The following is a 24068-nucleotide window of genomic DNA, read 5'->3' on the forward strand; positions in this document are numbered from 1 at the left end:
CTCTCTCTCTACCTCCCTGCATCCTACTCTCTCTATCTACCTCCCTGTATCCTACTCTCTCTCTCTCTACCGCCCTGCATCCTACTCTCTCTCTCTACCTCCCTGTATCCTACTCTCTCTCTCTACCTCCCTGCATCCTACTCTCTCTCTAGCTCCCTGCATCCTACTCTCTCTACCTCCCTGCATCCTACTCAATCTCTCTACCTCCCTGCATCCTACTCTCTCTCTCTCTACCTCCCTGCATCCTACTCTCTCTCTACCTCCCTGCATCCTACTCTCTCTCTCTCTACCTCCCTGCATCCTACTCTCTCTCTCTACCTCCCTGCATCCTACTCTCTCTACCTCCCTGCATCCTACTCTCTCTCTCTACCTCCCTGCATCCTACTCTCTCTACCTCCCTGCATCCTACTCTCTCTCTCTACCTCCCTGCATCCTACTCTCTCTACCTCCCTGTATCCTACTCTCTCGCTCTCTACCTCCCTGCATCCTACTCTCTCTCTCTACCTCCCTGCATCCTACTCTCTCTACCTCCCTGCATCCTACTCTCTCTCTCTACCTCCCTGTATCCTACTCTCTCTCTCTACCTCCCTGTATCCTACTCTCTCTCTCTACCTCCCTGCATCCTACTCTCTCTCTCTACCTCCCTGTATCCTACTCTCTCTCTCTACCTCCCTGTATCCTACTCTCTTTCTCTACCTCCCTGTATCCTACTCTCTCTCTCTACCTCCCTGTATCCTACTCTCTCTCTCTACCTCCCTGCATCCTACTCTCTCTCTCTACCTCCCTGCATCCTACTCTCTCTCTCTACCTCCCTGCATCCTACTCTCTCGCTCTCTACCTCCCTGTATCCTACTCTCTCGCTCTCTACCTCCCTGTATCCTACTCTCTCGCTCTCTACCTCCCTGTATCCTACTCTCTCGCTCTCTACCTCCCTGCATCCTACTCTCTCTCTCTACCTCCCTGCATCCTACTCTCTCTCTCTCTACCTCCCTGTATCCTACTCTCTCTCTCTACCTCCCTGCATCCTACTCTCTCTCTCTACCTCCCTGTATCCTACTCTATCTCTCTACCTCCCTGCATCCTACTCTCTCTCTCTACCTCCCTGCATCCTACTCTCTCGCTCTCTACCTCCCTGCATCCTACTCTCTCTCTCTACCTCCCTGTATCCTACTCTCTCTCTCTACCTCCCTGTATCCTACTCTCTCGCTCTCTACCTCCCTGCATCCTACTCTCTCTACCTCCCTGCATCCTACTCTCTCTCTCTACCTCCCTGTATCCTACTCTCTCACTCTCTAACTCCCTGCATCATACTCTCTCTACCGCCCTGCATCCTACTCTCTCTCTCTACCTCCCTGTATCCTACTCTCTCTCTCTACCTCCCTGCATCCTACTCTCTCTCTACCTCCCTGCATCCTACTCTCTCTATCTACCTCCCTGTATCCTACTCTCTCTCTCTCTACCTCCCTGCACTCTTCTCTCTCATCCTCTCTACCTCTCTCTCTCGCTGTCTACCTCCCTGCATCCTACTCTCTCTACCTCCCTGCATCCTACTCTCTCTCTCTACCTCCCTGTATCCTACTCTCTCGCTCTCTACCTCCCTGCATCCTACTCTCTCTACCTCCCTGCATCCTACTCTCTCTCTCTACCTCCCTGTATCCTACTCTCTCTCTCTACCTCCCTGCATCCTACTCTCTCTACCTCCCTGCATCCTACTCTCTCTCTCTACCTCCCTGCATCCTACTCTCTCTCTACCTCCCTGCATCCTACTCTCTCTCTCTACCTCCCTGCATCATACTCTCTCTACCTCCCTGCATCCTACTCAATCTCTCTACCTCCCTGCATCCTACTCTCTCTCTCTACCTCCCTGCATCCTACTCTCTCTACCTCCCTGCATCCTACTCTCTCTCTCTACCTCCCTGCATCCTACTCTCTCTACCTCCCTGCATCCTACTCAATCTCTCTCTACCTCCCTGCATCCTACTCTCTCTACCTCCCTGCATCCTACTCTCTCTCTCTCTACCTCCCTGCATCCTACTCTCTCTCTACCTCCCTGCATCCTACTCTCTCTCTCTCTCTACCTCCCTGCATCCTACTCTCTCTCTCTACCTCCCTGCATCCTACTCTCTCTACCTCCCTGCATCCTACTCTCTCTCTCTCTACCTCCCTGTATCCTACTCTCTCTCTCTACCTCCCTGCATCCTACTCTCTCTCTCTACCTCCCTGCATCCTACTCTCTCGCTCTCTACCTCCCTGTATCCTACTCTCTCTACCTCCCTGCATCCTACTCTCTCTCTCTACCTCCCTGCATCATACTCTCTCTCTCTACCTCCCTGTATCCTACTCTCTCTCTCTACCTCCCTGCATCCTACTCTCTCTACCTCCCTGCATCCTACTCTCTCTCTCTACCTCCCTGTATCCTACTCTCTCTCTCTACCTCCCTGCATCATACTCTCTCTACCTCCCTGCATCATACTCTCTCTACCTCCCTGCATCCTACTCTCTCTCTCTACCTCCCTGCATCATACTCTCTCTCTCTACCTCCCTGTATCCTACTCTCTCTCTCTACCTCCCTGCATCCTACTCTCTCTACCTCCCTGTATCCTACTCTCTCTCTCTACCTCCCTGCATCCTACTCTCTCTCTCTACCTCCCTGCATCATACTCTCTCTCTCTACCTCCCTGTATCCTACTCTCTCTCTCTACCTCCCTGCATCCTACTCTCTCTACCTCCCTGCATCCTACTCTCTCTCTCTACCTCCCTGTATCCTACTCTCTCTCTCTACCTCCCTGCATCATACTCTCTCTACCTCCCTGCATCATACTCTCTCTCTCTACCTCCCTGCATCCTACTCTCTCTCTCTACCTCCCTGCATCCTACTCTCTCTCTCTACCTCCATGTATCCTACTCTCTCTCTCTACCTCCCTGCATCCTACTCTCTCTCTCTACCTCCCTGCATTCTACTCTCTCTCTCTACCTCCCTGCATCCTACTCTCTCTCTCTCTACCTCCCTGCATCCTACTCTCTCTCTACCTCCCTGCATCCTACTCTCTCTCTCTCTCTAACTCCCTGCATCCTACTCTCTCTCTCTACCTCCCTGCATCCTACTCTCTCTACCTCCCTGCATCCTACTCTCTCTCTCTCTACCTCCCTGTATCCTACTCTCTCTCTCTACCTCCCTGCATCCTACTCTCTCTCTCTACCTCCCTGCATCCTACTCTCTCGCTCTCTACCTCCCTGTATCCTACTCTCTCTACCTCCCTGCATCCTACTCTCTCTCTCTACCTCCCTGCATCATACTCTCTCTCTCTACCTCCCTGTATCCTACTCTCTCTCTCTACCTCCCTGCATCCTACTCTCTCTACCTCCCTGCATCCTACTCTCTCTCTCTACCTCCCTGTATCCTACTCTCTCTCTCTACCTCCCTGCATCATACTCTCTCTACCTCCCTGCATCATACTCTCTCTACCTCCCTGCATCCTACTCTCTCTCTCTACCTCCCTGCATCATACTCTCTCTCTCTACCTCCCTGTATCCTACTCTCTCTCTCTACCTCCCTGCATCCTACTCTCTCTACCTCCCTGTATCCTACTCTCTCTCTCTACCTCCCTGCATCCTACTCTCTCTCTCTACCTCCCTGCATCATACTCTCTCTCTCTACCTCCCTGTATCCTACTCTCTCTCTCTACCTCCCTGCATCCTACTCTCTCTACCTCCCTGCATCCTACTCTCTCTCTCTACCTCCCTGTATCCTACTCTCTCTCTCTACCTCCCTGCATCATACTCTCTCTACCTCCCTGCATCATACTCTCTCTCTCTACCTCCCTGCATCCTACTCTCTCTCTCTACCTCCCTGCATCCTACTCTCTCTCTCTACCTCCATGTATCCTACTCTCTCTCTCTACCTCCCTGCATCCTACTCTCTCTCTCTACCTCCCTGCATTCTACTCTCTCTCTCTACCTCCCTGCATCCTACTCTCTCTACCTCCCTGCATCCTACTCTCTCTCTCTACCTCCCTGCATCCTACTCTCTCTACCTCCCTGTATCCTACTCTCTCTCTCTACCTCCCTGCATCCTACTCTCTCTACCTCCCTGCATCCTACTCTCTCTCTCTACCTCCCTGCATCCTACTCTCTCTACCTCCCTGCATCCTACTCAATCTCTCTCTACCTCCCTGCATCCCACTCTCTCTACCTCCCTGCATCCTACTCTCTCTCTCTACCTCCCTGCATCCTACTCTCTCTCTACCTCCCTGCATCCTACTCTCTCTCTCTCTCTACCTCCCTGCATCCTACTCTCTCTCTCTACCTCCCTGCATCCTACTCTCTCTACCTCCCTGCATCCTACTCTCTCTCTCTCTACCTCCCTGTATCCTACTCTCTCTCTCTACCTCCCTGCATCCTACTCTCTCTCTCTACCTCCCTGCATCCTACTCTCTCGCTCTCTACCTCCCTGTATCCTACTCTCTCTACCTCCCTGCATCCTACTCTCTCTCTCTACCTCCCTGCATCATACTCTCTCTCTCTACCTCCCTGTATCCTACTCTCTCTCTCTACCTCCCTGCATCCTACTCTCTCTACCTCCCTGCATCCTACTCTCTCTCTCTACCTCCCTGTATCCTACTCTCTCTCTCTACCTCCCTGCATCATACTCTCTCTACCTCCCTGCATCATACTCTCTCTACCTCCCTGCATCCTACTCTCTCTCTCTACCTCCCTGCATCATACTCTCTCTCTCTACCTCCCTGTATCCTACTCTCTCTCTCTACCTCCCTGCATCCTACTCTCTCTACCTCCCTGTATCCTACTCTCTCTCTCTACCTCCCTGCATCCTACTCTCTCTCTCTACCTCCCTGCATCATACTCTCTCTCTCTACCTCCCTGTATCCTACTCTCTCTCTCTACCTCCCTGCATCCTACTCTCTCTACCTCCCTGCATCCTACTCTCTCTCTCTACCTCCCTGTATCCTACTCTCTCTCTCTACCTCCCTGCATCATACTCTCTCTACCTCCCTGCATCATACTCTCTCTCTCTACCTCCCTGCATCCTACTCTCTCTCTCTACCTCCCTGCATCCTACTCTCTCTCTCTACCTCCATGTATCCTACTCTCTCTCTCTACCTCCCTGCATCCTACTCTCTCTCTCTACCTCCCTGCATTCTACTCTCTCTCTCTACCTCCCTGCATCCTACTCTCTCTCTCTCTACCTCCCTGCATCCTACTCTCTCTCTACCTCCCTGCATCCTACTCTCTCTCTCTCTCTACCTCCCTGCATCCTACTCTCTCTCTCTACCTCCCTGCATCCTACTCTCTCTACCTCCCTGCATCCTACTCTCTCTCTCTACCTCCCTGTATCCTACTCTCTCTCTCTACCTCCCTGCATCCTACTCTCTCTCTCTACCTCCCTGCATCCTACTCTCTCGCTCTCTACCTCCCTGTATCCTACTCTCTCTACCTCCCTGCATCCTACTCTCTCTCTCTACCTCCCTGCATCATACTCTCTCTCTCTACCTCCCTGTATCCTACTCTCTCTCTCTACCTCCCTGCATCCTACTCTCTCTACCTCCCTGCATCCTACTCTCTCTCTCTACCTCCCTGTATCCTACTCTCTCTCTCTACCTCCCTGCATCATACTCTCTCTACCTCCCTGCATCATACTCTCTCTACCTCCCTGCATCCTACTCTCTCTCTCTACCTCCCTGCATCATACTCTCTCTCTCTACCTCCCTGTATCCTACTCTCTCTCTCTACCTCCCTGCATCCTACTCTCTCTACCTCCCTGTATCCTACTCTCTCTCTCTACCTCCCTGCATCCTACTCTCTCTCTCTACCTCCCTGCATCATACTCTCTCTCTCTACCTCCCTGTATCCTACTCTCTCTCTCTACCTCCCTGCATCCTACTCTCTCTACCTCCCTGCATCCTACTCTCTCTCTCTACCTCCCTGTATCCTACTCTCTCTCTCTACCTCCCTGCATCATACTCTCTCTACCTCCCTGCATCATACTCTCTCTTTCTACCTCCCTGCATCCTACTCTCTCTCTCTACCTCCCTGCATCCTACTCTCTCTCTCTACCTCCATGTATCCTACTCTCTCTCTCTACCTCCCTGCATCCTACTCTCTCTCTCTACCTCCCTGCATTCTACTCTCTCTCTCTACCTCCCTGCATCCTACTCTCTCTACCTCCCTGCATCCTACTCTCTCTCTCTACCTCCCTGCATCCTACTCTCTCTACCTCCCTGTATCCTACTCTCTCTCTCTACCTCCCTGCATCCTACTCTCTCTATCTACCTCCCTGCATCCTACTCTCTCTACCTCCCTGTATCCTACTCTCTCTCTCTACCTCCCTGCATCCTACTCTCTCTCTCTACCTCCCTGTATCCTACTCTCTCGCTCTCTACCTCCCTGCATCCTACTCTCTCTCTCTACCTCCCTGCATCCTACTCTCTCTCTCTACCTCCCTGCATCCTACTCTCTCTCTCTACCTCCCTGCATCCTACTCTTTCTCTCTACCTCCCTGTATCCTACTCTCTCGCTCTCTACCTCCCTGCATCCTACTCTTTCTCTCTACCTCCCTGTATCCTACTCTCTCGCTCTCTACCTCCCTGTATCCTACTCTCTCTCTCTACCTCCCTGTATCCTACTCTCTCTCTCTCTACCTCCCTGTATCCTACTCTCTCTCTCTCTCTACCTCCCTGTATCCTACTCTCTCTCTCTACCTCCCTGCATCCTACTCTCTCTCTCTACCTCCCTGTATCCTACTCTCTCGCTCTCTACCTCCCTGCATCCTACTCTCTCGCTCTCTACCTCCCTGCATCCTACTCTCTCTCTACCTCCCTGTATCCTACTCTCTCTCTCTACCTCCCTGCATCCTACTCTCTCTCTCTACCTCCCTGCATCCTACTCTCTCTCTCTACCTCCCTGTATCCTACTCTCTCTCTCTACCTCCCTGTATCCTAATCTCTCTCTCTCTACCTCCCTGCATCCTACTCTCTCTCTCTACCTCCCTGCATCCTACTCTCTCTCTCTACCTCCCTGCATCCTACTCTCTCGCTCTCTACCTCCCTGCATCCTACTCTCTCTACCTCCCTGCATCCTACTCTCTCTCTCTACCTCCCTGCATCATACTCTCTCTCTCTACCTCCCTGTATCCTACTCTCTCTCTCTACCTCCCTGCATCCTACTCTCTCTACCTCCCTGCATCCTACTCTCTCTCTCTACCTCCCTGTATCCTACTCTCTCTCTCTACCTCCCTGCATCATACTCTCTCTAGCTCCCTGCATCATACTCTCTCTACCTCCCTGCATCCTACTCTCTCGCTCTCTACCTCCCTGTATCCTACTCTCTCTCTACCTCCCTGTATCCTACTCTCTCTCTCTACCTCCCTGCATCATACTCTCTCTCTCTACCTCCCTGTATCCTACTCTCTCTCTCTACCTCCCTGCATCCTACTCTATCTACCTCCCTGTATCCTACCCTCTCTCTCTACCTCCCTGCATCCTACTCTCTCTCTCTACCTCCCTGCATCCTACTCTCTCTCTCTACCTCCCTGCATCCTACTCTCTCTACCTCCCTGTATCCTACTCTCTCTCTCTACCTCCCTGCATCCTACTCTCTCTCTCTACCTCCCTGTATCCTACTCTCTCGCTCTCTACCTCCCTGCATCCTACTCTCTCTCTACCTCCCTGCATCCTACTCTCTCTCTATACCTCCCTGTATCCTACTCTCTCTCTCTACCTCCCTGCATCATACTCTCTCTACCTCCCTGCAATCCTACTCTCTCTTTCTACCTCCCTGTATCCTACTCTCTCTCTCTATCTCCCTGTATCCTACTCTCTCTCTCTCTACCTCCCTGCATCCTACTCTCTCTCTCTCTACCTCCCTGCATCCTACTCTCTCTCTCTACCTCCCTGCATCCTACTCTCTCTCTCTACCTCCCTGTATCCTACTCTCTCTCTCTACCTCCCTGTATCCTACTCTCTCTCTCTACCTCCCTGCATCCTACTCTCTCTCTCTACCTCGCTGTATCCTACTCTCTCTCTCTACCTCCCTGCATCCTACTCTCTCTACCTCCCTGCATCCTACTCTCTCTCTCTACCTCCCTGCATCCTACTCTCTCTCTCTACCTCCCTGCATCCTACTCTCTCTCTCTACCTCCCTGCATCCTACTCTTTCTCTCTACCTCCCTGCATCCTACTCTCTCTCTCTACCTCCCTGTATCCTACTCTCTCGCTCTCTACCTCCCTGCATCCTACTCTCTCTCTCTACCTCCCTGTATCCTACTCTCTCGCTCTCTACCTCCCTGCATCCTACTCTTTCTCTCTACCTCCCTGTATCCTACTCTCTCGCTCTCTACCTCCCTGTATCCTACTCTCTCTCTCTACCTCCCTGTATCCTACTCTCTCTCTCTCTACCTCCCTGTATCCTTCTCTCTCTCTCTCTCTCTACCTCCCTGTATCCTACTCTCTCTCTCTACCTCCCTGCATCCTACTCTCTCTCTCTACCTCCCTGTATCCTACTCTCTCGCTCTCTACCTCCCTGCATCCTACTCTCTCTACCTCCCTGCATCCTACTCTCTCTCTACCTCGCTGTATCCTACTCTCTCTCTCTACCTCCCTGCATCCTACTCTCTCTCTCTACCTCCCTGCATCCTACTCTCTCTCTCTACCTCCCTGTATCCTACTCTCTCTCTCTACCTCCCTGTATCCTACTCTCTCTCTCTCTACCTCCCTGCATCCTACTCTCTCTCTCTACCTCCCTGCATCCTACTCTCTCTCTCTACCTCCCTGCATCCTACTCTCTCGCTCTCTACCTCCCTGCATCTTACTCTCTCTACCTCCTTGCATCCTACTCTCTCTCTCTACCTCCCTGCATCATACTCTCTCTCTCTACCTCCCTGTATCCTACTCTCTCTCTCTACCTCCCTGCATCTTACTCTCTCTACCTCCCTGCATCCTACTCTCTTTCTCTACCTCCCTGTATCCTACTCTCTCTCTCTACCTCCCTGCATCATACTCTCTCTACCTCCCTGCATCATACTCTCTCTACCTCCCTGCATCCTACTCTCTCTCTCTACCTCCCTGCATCATACTCTCTCTCTCTACCTCCCTGTATCCTACTCTCTCTCTCTACCTCCCTGCATCCTACTCTCTCTACCTCCCTGTATCCTACTCTCTCTCTCTACCTCCCTGCATCCTACTCTCTCTCTCTACCTCCCTGCATCCTACTCTCTCTCTCTACCTCCATGTATCCTACTCTCTCTCTCTACCTCCCTGCATCCTACTCTCTCTCTCTACCTCCCTGCATCCTACTCTCTCTCTACCTCCCTGCATCCTACTCTCTCTACCTCCCTGCATCCTACTCTCTCTCTCTACCTCCCTGCATCCTACTCTCTCTACCTCCCTGTATCCTACTCTCTCTCTCTACCTCCCTGCATCCTACTCTCTCTCTCTACCTCCCTGCATCCTACTCTCTCTACCTCCCTGTATCCTACTCTCTCTCTCTACCTCCCTGCATCCTACTCTCTCTCTCTACCTCCCTGTATCCTACTCTCTCGCTCTCTACCTCCCTGCATCCTACTCTCTCTCTCTACCTCCCTGCTTCCTACTCTCTCTCTCTACCTCCCTGCATTCTACTCTCTCTCTCTACCTCCCTGCATCATACTCTCTCTACCTCCCTGCATCCTACTCTCTCTCTCTACCTCCCTGTATCCTACTCTCTCTCTCTACCTCCCTGTATCCTACTCTCTCTCTCTACCTCCCTGCATCCTACTCTCTCTCTCTCTACCTCCCTGCATCCTACTCTCTCTCTCTACCTCCCTGCATCCTACTCTCTCTCTACCTCCCTGTATCCTACTCTCTCTCTCTACCTCCCTGTATCCTACTCTCTCTCTCTACCTCCCTGCATCCTACTCTCTCTCTCTACCTCCCTGCATCCTACTCTCTCTCTCTACCTCCCTGCATCCTACTCTCTCTACCTCCCTGCATCCTACTCTTTCTCTCTACCTCCCTGCATCCTACTCTCTCTCTCTACCTCCCTGTATCCTACTCTCTCGCTCTCTACCTCCCTGCATCCTACTCTCTCTCTCTACCTCCCTGTATCCTACTCTCTCGCTCTCTACCTCCCTGCATCCTACTCTTTCTCTCTACCTCCCTGTATCCTACTCTCTCGCTCTCTACTTCCCTGTATCCTACTCTCTCTCTCTACCTCCCTGTATCCTACTCTCTCTCTCTCTACCTCCCTGTATCCTACTCTCTCTCTCTACCTCCCTGTATCCTACTCTCTCTCTCTACCTCCCTGCATCCTACTCTCTCTCTCTACCTCCCTGTATCCTACTCTCTCGCTCTCTACCTCCCTGCATCCTACTCTCTCTACCTCCCTGCATCCTACTCTCTCTCTACCTCCCTGTATCCTACTCTCTCTCTCTACCTCCCTGCATCCTACTCTCTCTCTCTACCTCCCTGCATCCTACTCTCTCTCTCTACCTCCCTGTATCCTACTCTCTCTCTCTACCTCCCTGTATCCTACTCTCTCTCTCTCTACCTCCCTGCATCCTACTCTTTCTCTCTACCTCCCTGCATCCTACTCTCTCTCTCTACCTCCCTGTATCCTTCTCTCTCGCTCTCTACCTCCCTGCATCCTACTCTCTCTCTCTACCTCCCTGTATCCTACTCTCTCGCTCTCTACCTCCCTGCATCCTACTCTCTCTACCTCCCTGCATCCTACTCTCTCTCTCTACCTCCCTGCATCCTACTCTCTCTCTCTACCTCCCTGCATCCTACTCTCTCTCTCTACCTCCCTGCATCCTACTCAATCTCTCTACCTCCCTGTATCCTACTCTCTCTCTCTACCTCCCTGCATCCTACTCTCTCTCTCTACCTCCCTGCATCCTACTCTCTCTCTCTACCTCCCTGTATCCTACTCTCTCTCTCTACCTCCCTACATCCTACTCTCTCTCTCTACCTCCCTACATCCTACTCTCTCTCTACCTCCCTGCATCCTACTCTCTCTCTACCTCCCTGCATCCTACTCTCTCTACCTCCCTGTATCCTACTCTCTCTCTCTACCTCCCTGCATCATACTCTCTCTACCTCCCTGCATCCTACTCTCTCTCTCTACCTCCCTGCATCCTACTCTCTCGCTCTCTACCTCCCTGCATCCTACTCTCTCTCTCTACCTCCCTGCATCCTACTCTCTCGCTCTCTACCTCCCTGCATCCTACTCTCTCTCTCTACCTCCCTGCATCCTACTCTCTCACTACCTCCCTGCATCCTACTCTCTCGCTCTCTACCTCCCTGCATCCTACTCTCTCTCTCTACCTCCCTGCATCCTACTCTCTCTCTCTACCTCCCTGCATCCTACTCTCTCGCTCTCTACCTCCCTGCATCCTACTCTCTCTCTCTACCTCCCTGCATCCTACTCTCTCTCTCTACCTCCCTGCATCCTACTCTCTCGCTCTCTACCTCCCTGCATCCTACTCTCTCTCTCTCTACCTCCCTGCATCCTACTCTCTCGCTCTCTACCTCCCTGCATCCTACTCTCTCTCTCTACCTCCCTGCATCCTACTCTCTCTCTACCTCCCTGCATCATACTCTCTCTACCTCCCTGCATCCTACTCTCTCTCTCTACCTCCCTGCATCCTACTCTCTCTCTCTACCTCCCTACATCCTACTCTCTCTCTCTACCTCCCTACATCCTACTCTCTCTTCCTCTCTATCTCTATCTATTTCTCAACCTACCTGTATCCTTCTCACTCTCACTCTCCCTGCATCTCTACCTACCTGTATCCTTCTGTCTCTCACTCTCCCTACATCTCTACCTACCTGTATCCTTCTGTCTCTCACTCTCCCTACATCTCAACCTACCTGTATCCTTCTCACTCTCACTCTCCCTACATCTCTACCTCCCTGCATCCCTCTCTCTTGTGCTGCATGTTAAACAGCCCTCTGTTTAGAGAGGGTGGTTGCTGCAGGAATCAAGGCTGGGAAATGGTCTCTGTCACCTGGGCCTCTTGTCTGCCTCACTAGATCCCAGCACCAGATGGTGGGGCCATTCCAAAGGCCTCCAGGGGCCAACAGAACAGAGGCAATATAAAGAGAGAGAAAGTTTTCTCTTTTCCAGAGGTCTTCATTCTCTCACTATGTGAGACATTAGACAATGTTGGAGAAAAGGCATCTGTGAAATGTACTTATTTTATTTGTGGCTTAGGTGCTGGTGTGTTCAAATAAAGCTGTTATCCTTCCATTGTGTATTTATTAGACACATCTTTGTGAATAATAACCTGAATGATTACCTGATTTTACAATTCACTAAAGTCACTTGTCAGAACAGTGCACATGTTTTGGGCTTTTACTAAGTGACAAATGTAGTGTTTGATAGTGGAGTAGGGGTGGATTTGTATCAGTTGTGGGATCATCACTAATCATCCTGCAGTCCTGCAGCAGCCTATCAGTCCCACACATACCCTGCATCCCAAATGGCACCCTATTCCCTACATAGTGCACTACTTATGACCAGAGCACTATGGGCTTTGGTCAAAGTATTGCACTTTATAGGTAACATGGGGCCATTTGGGATGCATACATACTCGTCAGTACAGTACAGCTGGCAGTTGCTAGGAGCTGATATGTAAACTGATCCCTTCTTCTGTGGCTCCAGAGGTGATTTGCTATTGAGGGCAAGCTGAGTTTGGTGTGAATCCTAATCATCCCCGGCACACCTCAGGCCTGTTATCCTCCGCAGCCGCAGCCAGGGCCGCTGTGTGTGTCTCTCTCTTTCTCTTTCTCTCTCTTGCTCTCTCTGCGGGGAGAGGAGCTACGTCAGCTAGCTCCAGCCAACAGCTACAGCGTTAATGTGGAATATCTGGTCACTGTCTGACAACAGTACGTTCTTTCAAGTCAACAGTAGAGCTGTGTTATGTTACGTTCTTTCAAGTCAACAGTAGAGCTGTGTTATGTTACGTTCTTTCAAGTCAACAGTAGAGCTGTGTTGTGTTACGTTCTTTCAAGTCAACAGTAGAGCTGTGGTGTGTTATGTTACGTTCTTTCAAGTCAACAGTAGAGCTGTGGTGTGTTATGTTACGTTCTTTCAAGTCAACAGTAGAGCTGTGTTATGTTACGTTCTTTCAAGTCAACAGTAGAGCTGTGTTGTGTTACGTTCTTTCAAGTCAACAGTAGAGCTGTGTTATGTTACGTTCTTTCAAGTCAACAGTAGAGCTGTGGTGTGTTATGTTACGTTCTTTCAAGTCAACAGTAGAGCTGTGTTATGTTACGTTCTTTCAAGTCAACAGTAGAGCTGTGTTATGTTACGTTCTTTCAAGTCAACAGTAGAGCTGTGGTGTGTTATGTTACGTTCTTTCAAGTCAACAGTAGAGCTGTGTTATGTTACGTTCTTTCAAGTCAACAGTAGAGCTGTGTTGTGTTACGTTCTTTCAAGTCAACAGTAGAGCTGTGTTCTGTTACGTTCTTTAAAGTCAACAGTAGAGCTGTGTTGTGTTATGTTACGTTCTTTCAAGTCAACAGTAGAGCTGTGTTGTGTTACGTTCTTTCAAGTCAACAGTAGAGCTGTGGTGTGTTATGTTACGTTCTTTCAAGTCAACAGTAGAGCTGTGTTGTGTTACGTTCTTTCAAGTCAACAGTAGAGCTGTGTTGTGTTACGTTCTTTCAAGTCAACAGTAGAGCTGTGTTGTGTTACGTTCTTTCAAGTCAACAGTAGAGCTGTGTTGTGTTACGTTCTTTCAAGTCAACAGTAGAGCTGTGTTATGTTACGTTCTTTAAAGTCAACAGTAGAGCTGTGTTGTGTTACGTTCTTTCAAGTCAACAGTAGAGCTGTGTTGTGTTACGTTCTTTCAAGTCAACAGTAGAGCTGTGTTATGTTACGTTCTTTCAAGTCAACAGTAGAGCTGTGTTGTGTTACGTTCTTTCAAGTCAACAGTAGAGCTGTGTTATGTTACGTTCTTTCAAGTCAACAGTAGAGCTGTGGTGTGTTATGTTACGTTCTTTCAAGTCAACAGTAGAGCTGTGTTGTGTTACGTTCTTTCAAGTCAACAGTAGAGCTGTGTTATGTTACGTTCTTTCAAGTCAACAGTAGGGCTGTGTTGTGTTATGTTCTTTAAAGTCAACAGTAGAGCTGTGTTATGTTACGTTCTTTCAAGTCAACAGTAGAGCTGTGTTATGTTACGTTCTTTCAAGTCAACAGTAGAGCTGTGTTGTGTTACGTTCTTTCAAGTCAACAGTAGAGCTGTGTTGTGTTACGTTCTTTCAAGTCAACAGTAGAGCTGTGGTGTGTTATGTTACGTTCTTTCAAGTCAACAGTAGAGCTGTGTTATGTTACGTTCTTTCAAGTCAACAGTAGAGCTGTGTTATGTTACGTTCTTTCAAGTCAACAGTAGAGCTGTGGTGTGTTATGCTACGTTCTTTCAAGTCAACAGTAGAGCTGTGGTGTGTTATGTTACGTTCTTTCAAGTCAACAGTAGAGCTGTGGTGTGTTATGTTACGTTCTTTCAAGTCAACAGTAGAGCTGTGGTGTGTTATGTTACGTTCTTTCAAGTCAACAGTAGAGCTGTGTTATGTTACGTTCTTTCAAGTCAACAGTAGAGCTGTGTTGTGTTACGTTCTTTCAAGTCAACAGTAGAGCTGTGTTATGTTACGTTCTTTCAAGTCAACAGTAGAGTTGTGTTATGTTACGTTCTTTCAAGTCAACAGTAGAGCTGTGTTATGTTACGTTCTTTCAAGTCAACAGTAGAGCTGTGGTGTGTTATGTTACGTTCTTTCAAGTCAACAGTAGAGCTGTGTTATGTTACGTTCTTTCAAGTCAACAGTAGAGCTGTGTTATGTTACGTTCTTTCAAGTCAACAGTAGAGCTGTGGTGTGTTATGCTACGTTCTTTCAAGTCAACAGTAGAGCTGTGGTGTGTTATGTTACGTTCTTTCAAGTCAACAGTAGAGCTGTGGTGTGTTATGTTACGTTCTTTCAAGTCAACAGTAGAGCTGTGGTGTGTTATGTTACGTTCTTTCAAGTCAACAGTAGAGCTGTGTTATGTTACGTTCTTTCAAGTCAACAGTAGAGCTGTGTTGTGTTACGTTCTTTCAAGTCAACAGTAGAGCTGTGTTATGTTACGTTCTTTCAAGTCAACAGTAGAGTTGTGTTATGTTACGTTCTTTCAAGTCAACAGTAGAGCTGTGTTGTGTTATGTTACGTTCTTTCAAGTCAACAGTAGAGCTGTGTTATGTTACGTTCTTTCAAGTCAACAGTAGAGCTGTGTTGTGTTACGTTCTTTCAAGTCAACAGTAGAGCTGTGTTATGTTACGTTCTTTCAAGTCAACAGTAGAGTTGTGTTATGTTACGTTCTTTCAAGTCAACAGTAGAGCTGTGTTGTGTTATGTTACGTTCTTTCAAGTCAACAGTAGAGCTGTGTTATGTTGTTTTTTACTCTACTTTCAGAGGTTCAGGAGGATGTGCTTTCAAAGGGATGGGGTGAGAAGAGAGTGGAAAGTGAGAGGGGGAGGTAGGGGGGATAGGTCTGGGAGAGAGGGGGAGGAGGAGAAGGGGGAAGAAGAAATGGGACGGCAAGAGAAGGGAGAGAAACAGTGTGTTAGGTAGAAGAGAGAGGAGAAGAGGGGTAGCGAAACAGTGTGTTAGGTAGAAGAGAGAGGAGAAGAGGGGTAGCGAAACAATGTGTTAGGTAGAAGAGAGAGGGGAAGAAGGGAGAGAAACAGTGTGTTAGGTAGAAGAGAGAGGGGAAGAGGGGAGAGAAACAGTGTGTTAGGTAGAAGAGAGAAGGGAAGATGGGAGAGAAACAGTGTGTTAGGTAGAAGAGAGAGGGGAAGAGGGGAGAGAAACAGTGTGTTAGGTAGAAGAGAGAGGGAAAGAAGGGAGAGAAACAGTGTGTTAAGTAAAAGAGAGAGGGGAAGAGGGGAGAGAAACAGTGTGTTAGGTAGAAGAGAGAGGGGAAGAGGGGAGAGAAACAGTGTGTTAGGTAGAAGAGAGAGGGGAAGAGGGGAGTGAAACAGTGTGTTAGGTAGAAGAGAGAGGGGAAGAAGGGAGAGAAACAGTGTGTTAAGTAGAAGAGAGAGGGGAAGAGGGGAGAGAAACAGTGTGTTAGGTAGAAGAGAGAGGGGAAGAAGGGAGAGAAACAGTGTGTTAGGTAGAAGAGAGAGGGGAAGAGGGGAGAGAAACAGTGTGTTAGGTAGAAGAGAGAGGGGAAGAGGGGAGAGAAACAGTGTGTTAGGTAGAAGAGAGAGGGGAAGAGGGGAGAGAAACAGTTTGTTAGGTAGAAGAGAGAGGGGAAGAAGGGAGAGAAACAGTGTGTTAGGTAGAAGAGAGAGGGGAAGAAGGGAGAGAAACAGTGTGTTAGGTAGAAGAGAGAGGGGAAGAGGGGAGAGAAACAGTTTGTTAGGTAGAAGAGAGAGGGGAAGAAGGGAGAGAAACAGTGTGTTAGGTAGAAGAGAGAGGGGAAGAAGGGAGAGAAACAGTGTGTTAGGTAGAAGAGAGAGGGAAAGAAGGGAGAGAAACAGTGTGTTAGGTAGAAGAGAGAGGGGAAGAAGGGAGAGAAACAGTGTGTTAGGTAGAAGAGAGAGGGGAAGAAGGGAGAGAAACAGTGTGTTAGGTAGAAGAGAGAGGGGAAGAGGGGAGAGAAACAGTGTGTTAGGTAGAAGAGAGAGGAGAAGAGGGGAGAGAAACAGTGTGTTAGGTAGAAGAGAGAGGGGAAGAGGGGAGAGAAACAGTGTGTTAGGTAGAAGAGAGAGGGGAAGAAGGGAGAGAAACAGTGTGTTAGGTAGAAGAGAGAGGGGAAGAGGGGAGAGAAACAGTGTGTTAGGTAGAAGAGAGAGGGGAAGAGGGGAGAGAAACAGTTTGTTAGGTAGAAGAGAGAGGGGAAGAGGGGAGAGAAACAGTGTGTTAGGTAGAAGAGAGAGGGGAAGAAGGGAGAGAAACAGTGTGTTAGGTAGAAGAGAGAGGGGAAGAGGGGAGAGAAACAGTGTGTTAGGTAGAAGAGAGAGGGAAAGAAGGGAGAGAAACAGTGTGTTAGGTAGAAGAGAGAGGGGAAGAAGGGAGAGAAACAGTGTGTTAGGTAGAAGAGAGAGGGGAAGAAGGGAGAGAAACAGTGTGTTAGGTAGAAGAGAGAGGGGAAGAGGGGAGAGAAACAGTGTGTTAGGTAGAAGAGAGAGGGGAAGAGGGGAGAGAAACAGTGTGTTAGGTAGAAGAGAGAGGGGAAGAGGGGAGAGAAACAGTTTGTTAGGTAGAAGAGAGAGGGGAAGAGGGGAGAGAAACAGTGTGTTAGGTAGAAGAGAGAGGGGAAGAGGGGAGAGAAACAGTGTGTTAGGTAGAAGAGAGAGGGAAAGAAGGGAGAGAAACAGTGTGTTAGGTAGAAGAGAGAGGGGAAGAAGGGAGAGAAACAGTGTGTTAGGTAGAAGAGAGAGGGGAAGAAGGGAGAGAAACAGTGTGTTAGGTAGAAGAGAGAGGGGAAGAGGGGAGAGAAACAGTGTGTTAGGTAGAAGAGAGAGGGGAAGAAGGGAGAGAAACAGTGTGTTAGGTAGAAGAGAGAGGGGAAGAGGGGAGAGAAACAGTGTGTTAGGTAGAAGAGAGAGGGGAAGAAGGGAGAGAAACAGTGTGTTAGGTAGAAGAGAGAGGGGAAGAGGGGAGAGAAACAGTGTGTTAGGTAGAAGAGAGAGGGGAAGAGGGGAGAGAAACAGTTTGTTAGGTAGAAGAGAGAGGGGAAGAAGGGAGAGAAACAGTGTGTTAGGTAGAGAAATAGAAATGTGGTAAGGGAGAATGGGAGGGGTAAGTAAGGGAGGAAGGGACTGTATTAGGTAGAGAGAGGTAAGGGAGGAGAAGAAGGGGACAGCGAGGTAAGGGAGGAAGGGAGGGAGCAGCAGATGTGAGTGACAGCATGATGGAGAGCTTTCTGTGATGGCCATGCACTACCCTCCTCTCCAGACTGGGAGGTGTGTGTGGGAGGTCACCAGGGAACTGTGTGTGTGTGTGTGTGTGCGCGCGCGCGCGCATGCACAAGTGTATGATAGGCTTAGAAGCCTTAGTCCACTTACATGCACCTTCCTGATGTATTTTAAAAATGCTCACTACTCCCCTATATTAGGAGCCCCGGTGCACCCCCAAAGTCTGCCCCCTCCTTCTGGCTCTCTGGGGACTCCCACATCCTGTTCCTGCTCTCGAAGTTCCTGTTATTGCAGTTACCTGGTTGTGTGGGATCCAGGCACGCAGGCGGAGAATGTGACCCTCCAGATGTGGGGAAAGCAAAAAGTTAAAAATCCTTCCCTGGAGTGTATGTGTAGGGGGATGGGGCAGTGTGTGTGTGTGTGTGTGTGTGTGTGTGTGTGTGTGTGTGTGTGTGTGTGTGTGTGTGTGTGTGTGTGTGTGTGTGTGTGTGTGTGTGTGTGTGTGTGTGTGTGTGTGTGTGTGTGTGTGTGTGTGTGCGCGTGTGTGTGGGTGGGTGGGTGGGTGGTGGCGGCTTCCTTTTAATGATTAATTCAAGCTGGTTGTGGAGACATGGGTTGGGTCCCAAATGGAACCATATTCCTTATATGCACCTCGTTTGACCAGGGCCTATATGGCTGTCAACAAAAGTAGTGCACTATACTGTATAGCAAATAGGCTGCCATTTGGGACACGGGCAAGTAACCCTCCCTCCAGCAGAAAGTAGCTGAGTGTTATTTAGAACCCAGCAACACAATTAGTGAAACTGCATTCTATTGTATTTTATGAATAATAATAATTTTATAATTAATCATTTGAGACTGCGGAAAGCAACACACAGCATTAATTATGAACAAAATGCACATAACAATAATTAAACAACATCAATTATTAATGTTATTGAATATGAATTGTTGATTGTAACAGTTGGTAAGCAACAAGCTGTAGCTACAGTATATGGTGTTAGACTAGATACTAAAGATATCACTGCTTATCATCAATGAACAATTACAGTGAACAATTACAAAATGGACTTTCAATTTACTCTGCTTTATTTAGTAACACATACATGCAGATATGAGCGTTACTATATATACACACACACACACACACACACACACACACACACACACACACACACACACACACACACACACACACACACACACACACACACACACACACACACACACACACACACACACTGGCATCTCACACACACACACACACACACACACACACACACACACACACACACACACACACACACAAACACACACACACACACACACACACACACACACACACACACACACACACTGGCATCTCACACACACACACACACACACACACACACACACACACACACACACACACACACACTGGCATCTCACACACACACACACACACACACACACACACACACACACACACACACACACACACACACACACACACACACACACACACACACACACACACACACTGGCATCTCACACACACACACACACACACACACACACACACACACACACACACACACACACACACACACACACACACACACACACACACACACACACACACTGGCATCTCACACACACACACACACACACACTGGCATCTCACACACACACACACACACACACACACACACACACACACACACACACACACACACACACACACACACACACACACACACACACACACACACACACACACTGGCATCTCTTTCCACCGCTCATTGGTATTCCTGTTCATATTACCCCCTTCAATCACTGGCGGGAAAACTCAAATTAATGGTAACCGTGTGAGCAATCTCTCAGTGTCTGTTCCAAATGGCACCCTATTCCCTACATAGTGTACTGCTTTTGACCAGACCCCATAGTCAAAGGTAGTGCACTATGTAGGGAATAGGATGCCATTTTGAACAGAACCTCTCAGTGATTCATTAAACAAGGAATGACATGAATAAAAAGGCAGATCGGCTCATATTGCCTCTCATAGTATTCTGCTCCTGTCTCAGGAGGGATAGATAATTCATTCTGTTGTCAGGGGCAGCAGGCAATGCACATGTCTACACATACATAGTTATGTCAGACTTGGCTTCAAATACTATTCGAAATCTTTCAAATGCTTGGACCGTTTGCTCTAGCCTGCCTGAAGTGTCTGATGGGGGTGGTTCAATGTTTTGGAACTATTCGATTGGTCCATTAAGCCAGGTTAACTCAATAACACCCAGATTAAGTATTTGAGATTGTTTCATATAGAATTTGAACCCAAGTTTGCTGCATAGTGCTATGCAGAACGGCTGAGTCTAACAGCGTTAGGTTACAATTGGATGGAGGTAACCTATTGATTTGTTGGTCTAATGTTGTTTTGCCTCAATGCCTTTATATGATCCCAAGTGAGTATATAGTAATGGGACGACATTCTGTCCATGGCCGTTTGAGTGATCATCTCATCAGGGATGCATTATGGGTAAGGGGGTAATACATAGGGGACGGTGGAGGGGGCAGGTAAAAACGGTGGAGGGGGCAGTCATGTGACCTCACCACACTATATTGTAATGACATCAGAGACCCCTGGTGGGAGTTCATATTTGATGTATTTGTATTTTTGTTATTAACTCTTAAAAAAAAAAATCCCTGTTTGTTCAGTGCGTCATTGATAGAGATGGTCACAGTAGATTTAGGTCAAGCTCCAGTTGTTAGTATTGACTGGTGAGACAGTGGAGTGTGAGTGTGTGTGTGTGTGTGTGTGTGCGTGCGTGTGTGTGAGTGAGTGTATGCATGTGTGCATGTGTGAATGAGGGTTTGTGTGAGTGAGTGTATGTGACTGAGTGAGTTCAGATGTGGTCCGTAACACCGACCTGGCAGGAAGGTCAGGAACTTTGATTTCTACCTCCACTACAATAATGTAGAGTTGAAGAGTACACACACACACACACACACACACACACACACACACACACACACACACACACACACACACACACACACACACACACACACACACACACACACACACACACACACACACACACACACACACACACACTACAATGAGGTAGGTAGAGCGCTACAAGCTCCAATGCATTGGTGAAAGAGCAGAGACTCCAGATTCAAATCAAAATTTCCACAGGGGGGAAAATGACAAACAAGTGCACCAGTGAGGTTGAACCCACAGTCTCAGTTGTTGGAGATCACTGCTTAGACCACTGTGCCATCCAACCACACTGAGTGAGCAAGGCCAGTCTTAATCAATGGCTAAACTGAACTGTGGAGTTGTTTTTCTGTTTTAACCCTGTCCCAAATCTGGTGCAACTTTGACATTTTACGTTAGAGCAACTTCTACATTTATTTGGGGAAACATGGGAAAAAAACGTCAAATTCTGCAGTGAGACTGCGAGAGCTTCTTATGCAAGAGATACCAGAGGTGTGTTTCATTCAGTGATAATGGATAATAAGGGCTGAAAGCTTCGTCATTCCTGCAGGCCACTCATGCAGACCCTTTCTCTGCGTTCCCAACTACACACATTCATTTCCTTTCCACATCTGTTTTCAATACTCAGACATGATGCAGAAACATCCGCTTTATTTCATTGAAAGCTTGGAAGAAAAACGTGAAAATTTCTGTTTGATTAGTCTAGAGCAGGGGTGTCAAAGTCAAATGGACGGAGGGCCAAATAAAAAATTTAGCTACAAGCCGAGGGCCGGACTGTTCGAATGTTCATTGAAAAATTTTTAAATGACGCATATAGTCTAGTGAACCTAATTGAACCTACTGAAAACCTAACAAATATATTCCAATATGATCAGATAAATAAAGCAATATTTTCTTATGGCTCTGTCAGTAATCTTTAATTTTCAACAGACACAAAAGACAAATTTCCTTTATATAAAAATCCCCATAACATGAACATTAAATGAAAGAAACCGGTATTCAAGGCACCATCAGTAGCCTATATTTTCTATTTTAGCAAAAGTGGGCTAAATTTACTTCAAAGAAAAAAACAATAATAGCAATTTTCTATCATCCACTCAACTGAAATATTTTTAAAATATAATTGGATTGAAATACAATAAAATAAAGTGCAAAAATCTATTAATCAAAAACAACACTTTGTTTAAGGAGAAGTAACATGCAGTGAAAACAAATATTAAACTTTAACTTTTAAACTTGAACTGAGTAAAAACTCTAAATATGTGATTGCACAGTAATGTTCACTTGTTTGAGGTTGAGGGTGATACTTGGTGGTGTCCCATCTTTTCCACAAGTTCATCAATGTTCGGGGTAAGGCTCTGAGCTGAGGAAATCCTCAGAATTGAGTGGAGGTGTTCAGCAGTAAGTCGACTTCTGTGTGATGTTTTGTTCAGGTTCATCAAAGAAAGCAGTTGTTCACACAGGTATGTGCTGCCAAACATAGACAACGTTTGAGCAGCCTGGATGCGCAGCTGGGGCATTGTGTCGGGGAGGAAACGGGCGAACTCCGCAGCACCCACTGCCGCATATTTTGCCCTCAGTGCATCATTGCATTGGAGGTCAATCAACTCCATTTGGAGGTTTGGTGGTGAGCTTTCCACGTCAACAGCAAATGGGTTACCGAGCAGTTCCAACCTGCTTTTTTGTGCTTCAAAGTCAGCAAATCGGCGTCGAAAGTCAGCGGCAAGCATACCTATTTTATCAGCCAACTGTGCGCTCGGGAACGCACTGGTAGAGAGCTTCTCTTTCATGGTCTGGCAGCTGGGAAAGTGGCTCAAATTTTCTTTCCGCATCTACGTCTCCCACAGAGTCAGTTTGGTTTTAAATGCCTTCACTGTACTGTACATATCAGAGATGACATGATCCCGACCCTGCAGCTGCAAGTTCATTGCATTCAGATGACTCGTAATGTCACACAGAAAAGCCATTTCACACAGAAACATTTCGTCTCGGAGTTGTGTTGTGTCTTTCCCTTTGCTGTCCAAGAACAGACAAATCTCCTCACGAAGCTCGAAACATCTTTGAAGCACCTTTCCCTGGCTTAGCCATCGCACCTCTGTGTGATAAGGCAAATCACCATGCTCCGTTTCTAACTCCGTCAGAAATGCCTTGAACTGGCGGTGATTCAAACCTTTGGCTCTGATAAAGTTAACTGTGCGCGTGATGATGCTCATTACATGCTCCATTTTCAAGGCTTTACCGCACAACGCTTCCTGGTGTATGATACAATGATAAGCTGTCAGCTCACCTGTCGCGTTTTCCTCTTGCATCTTTTCCCGTATCTTCGCCACCAGTCCGCTCCTGTGTCCACACATCGCAGGTGCTCCGTCGGTTGTCAAACCCACGAGTTTTTCCCAAGGCAGCTCCATCTCATTTACACATCTTGACACCTCTTCATACAAATCATGCCCCGTAGTTGTGCCATGCATAGGACGTAAAGCCAAAAACTCCTCTGTCACGCTTAGGCTGGAGTCCACTCCGCGGATGAAAATTGACAACTGGGCAATGTCAGAAATGTCGGTGCTCTCATCCACAGCCAAGGAATATGCAATGAAATCTTTTCCCTTTTTCACAAGCTGCTCTTTTAGATTGATGGACAACTGGTCTACTCTCTCGGCAATGGTGTTTCTGCTCAGACTCACATTTAAAAAGAGTTGCCTTTTTTCTGGGCAAACTTCGTCACAAACTTTAATCATGCAGTTTTTGATGAAATCCCCCTCCGTAAATGGCCGGGCTGATTTAGCGATCTCTTCTGCCAAAATAAAACTGGCCTTGACAGCAGCCTGGCCTTGTGATTTGGCTTTTTTGAACAGAGCCTGTCGAGATTTGAGGCCTCGTTTTAATTCCTCTGCCTTTTGTAGCCTTTGTTCCATGTCCATATTCTTGTTTTTGTCCGCGTGTTTCGTTTCATAATGTCGTCTCAGATTATACTCTTTCAGTACCGCCACACTTTCTCCACACAGAAGACACACAGGTTTTCCAGCTACCTCCGTGAACATATACTCCGACTCCCACCTTGTTTGAAACCCCCGGTTCTCAGTGTCCACCTTCCGTTTTGCCATTTTTGATGGGTATCTGAAAGTTAATTTTACTGTGATGCTGACGACTGCTGTGCCAATAAATATTGAAATGAAGCAGCCTACTGCTCGGTGC

The sequence above is a fragment of the Salvelinus fontinalis genome, chromosome 37, assembly GCF_029448725.1.
Source record: "Salvelinus fontinalis isolate EN_2023a chromosome 37, ASM2944872v1, whole genome shotgun sequence".
In the NCBI taxonomy this organism is placed as follows: domain Eukaryota; kingdom Metazoa; phylum Chordata; class Actinopteri; order Salmoniformes; family Salmonidae; genus Salvelinus; species Salvelinus fontinalis.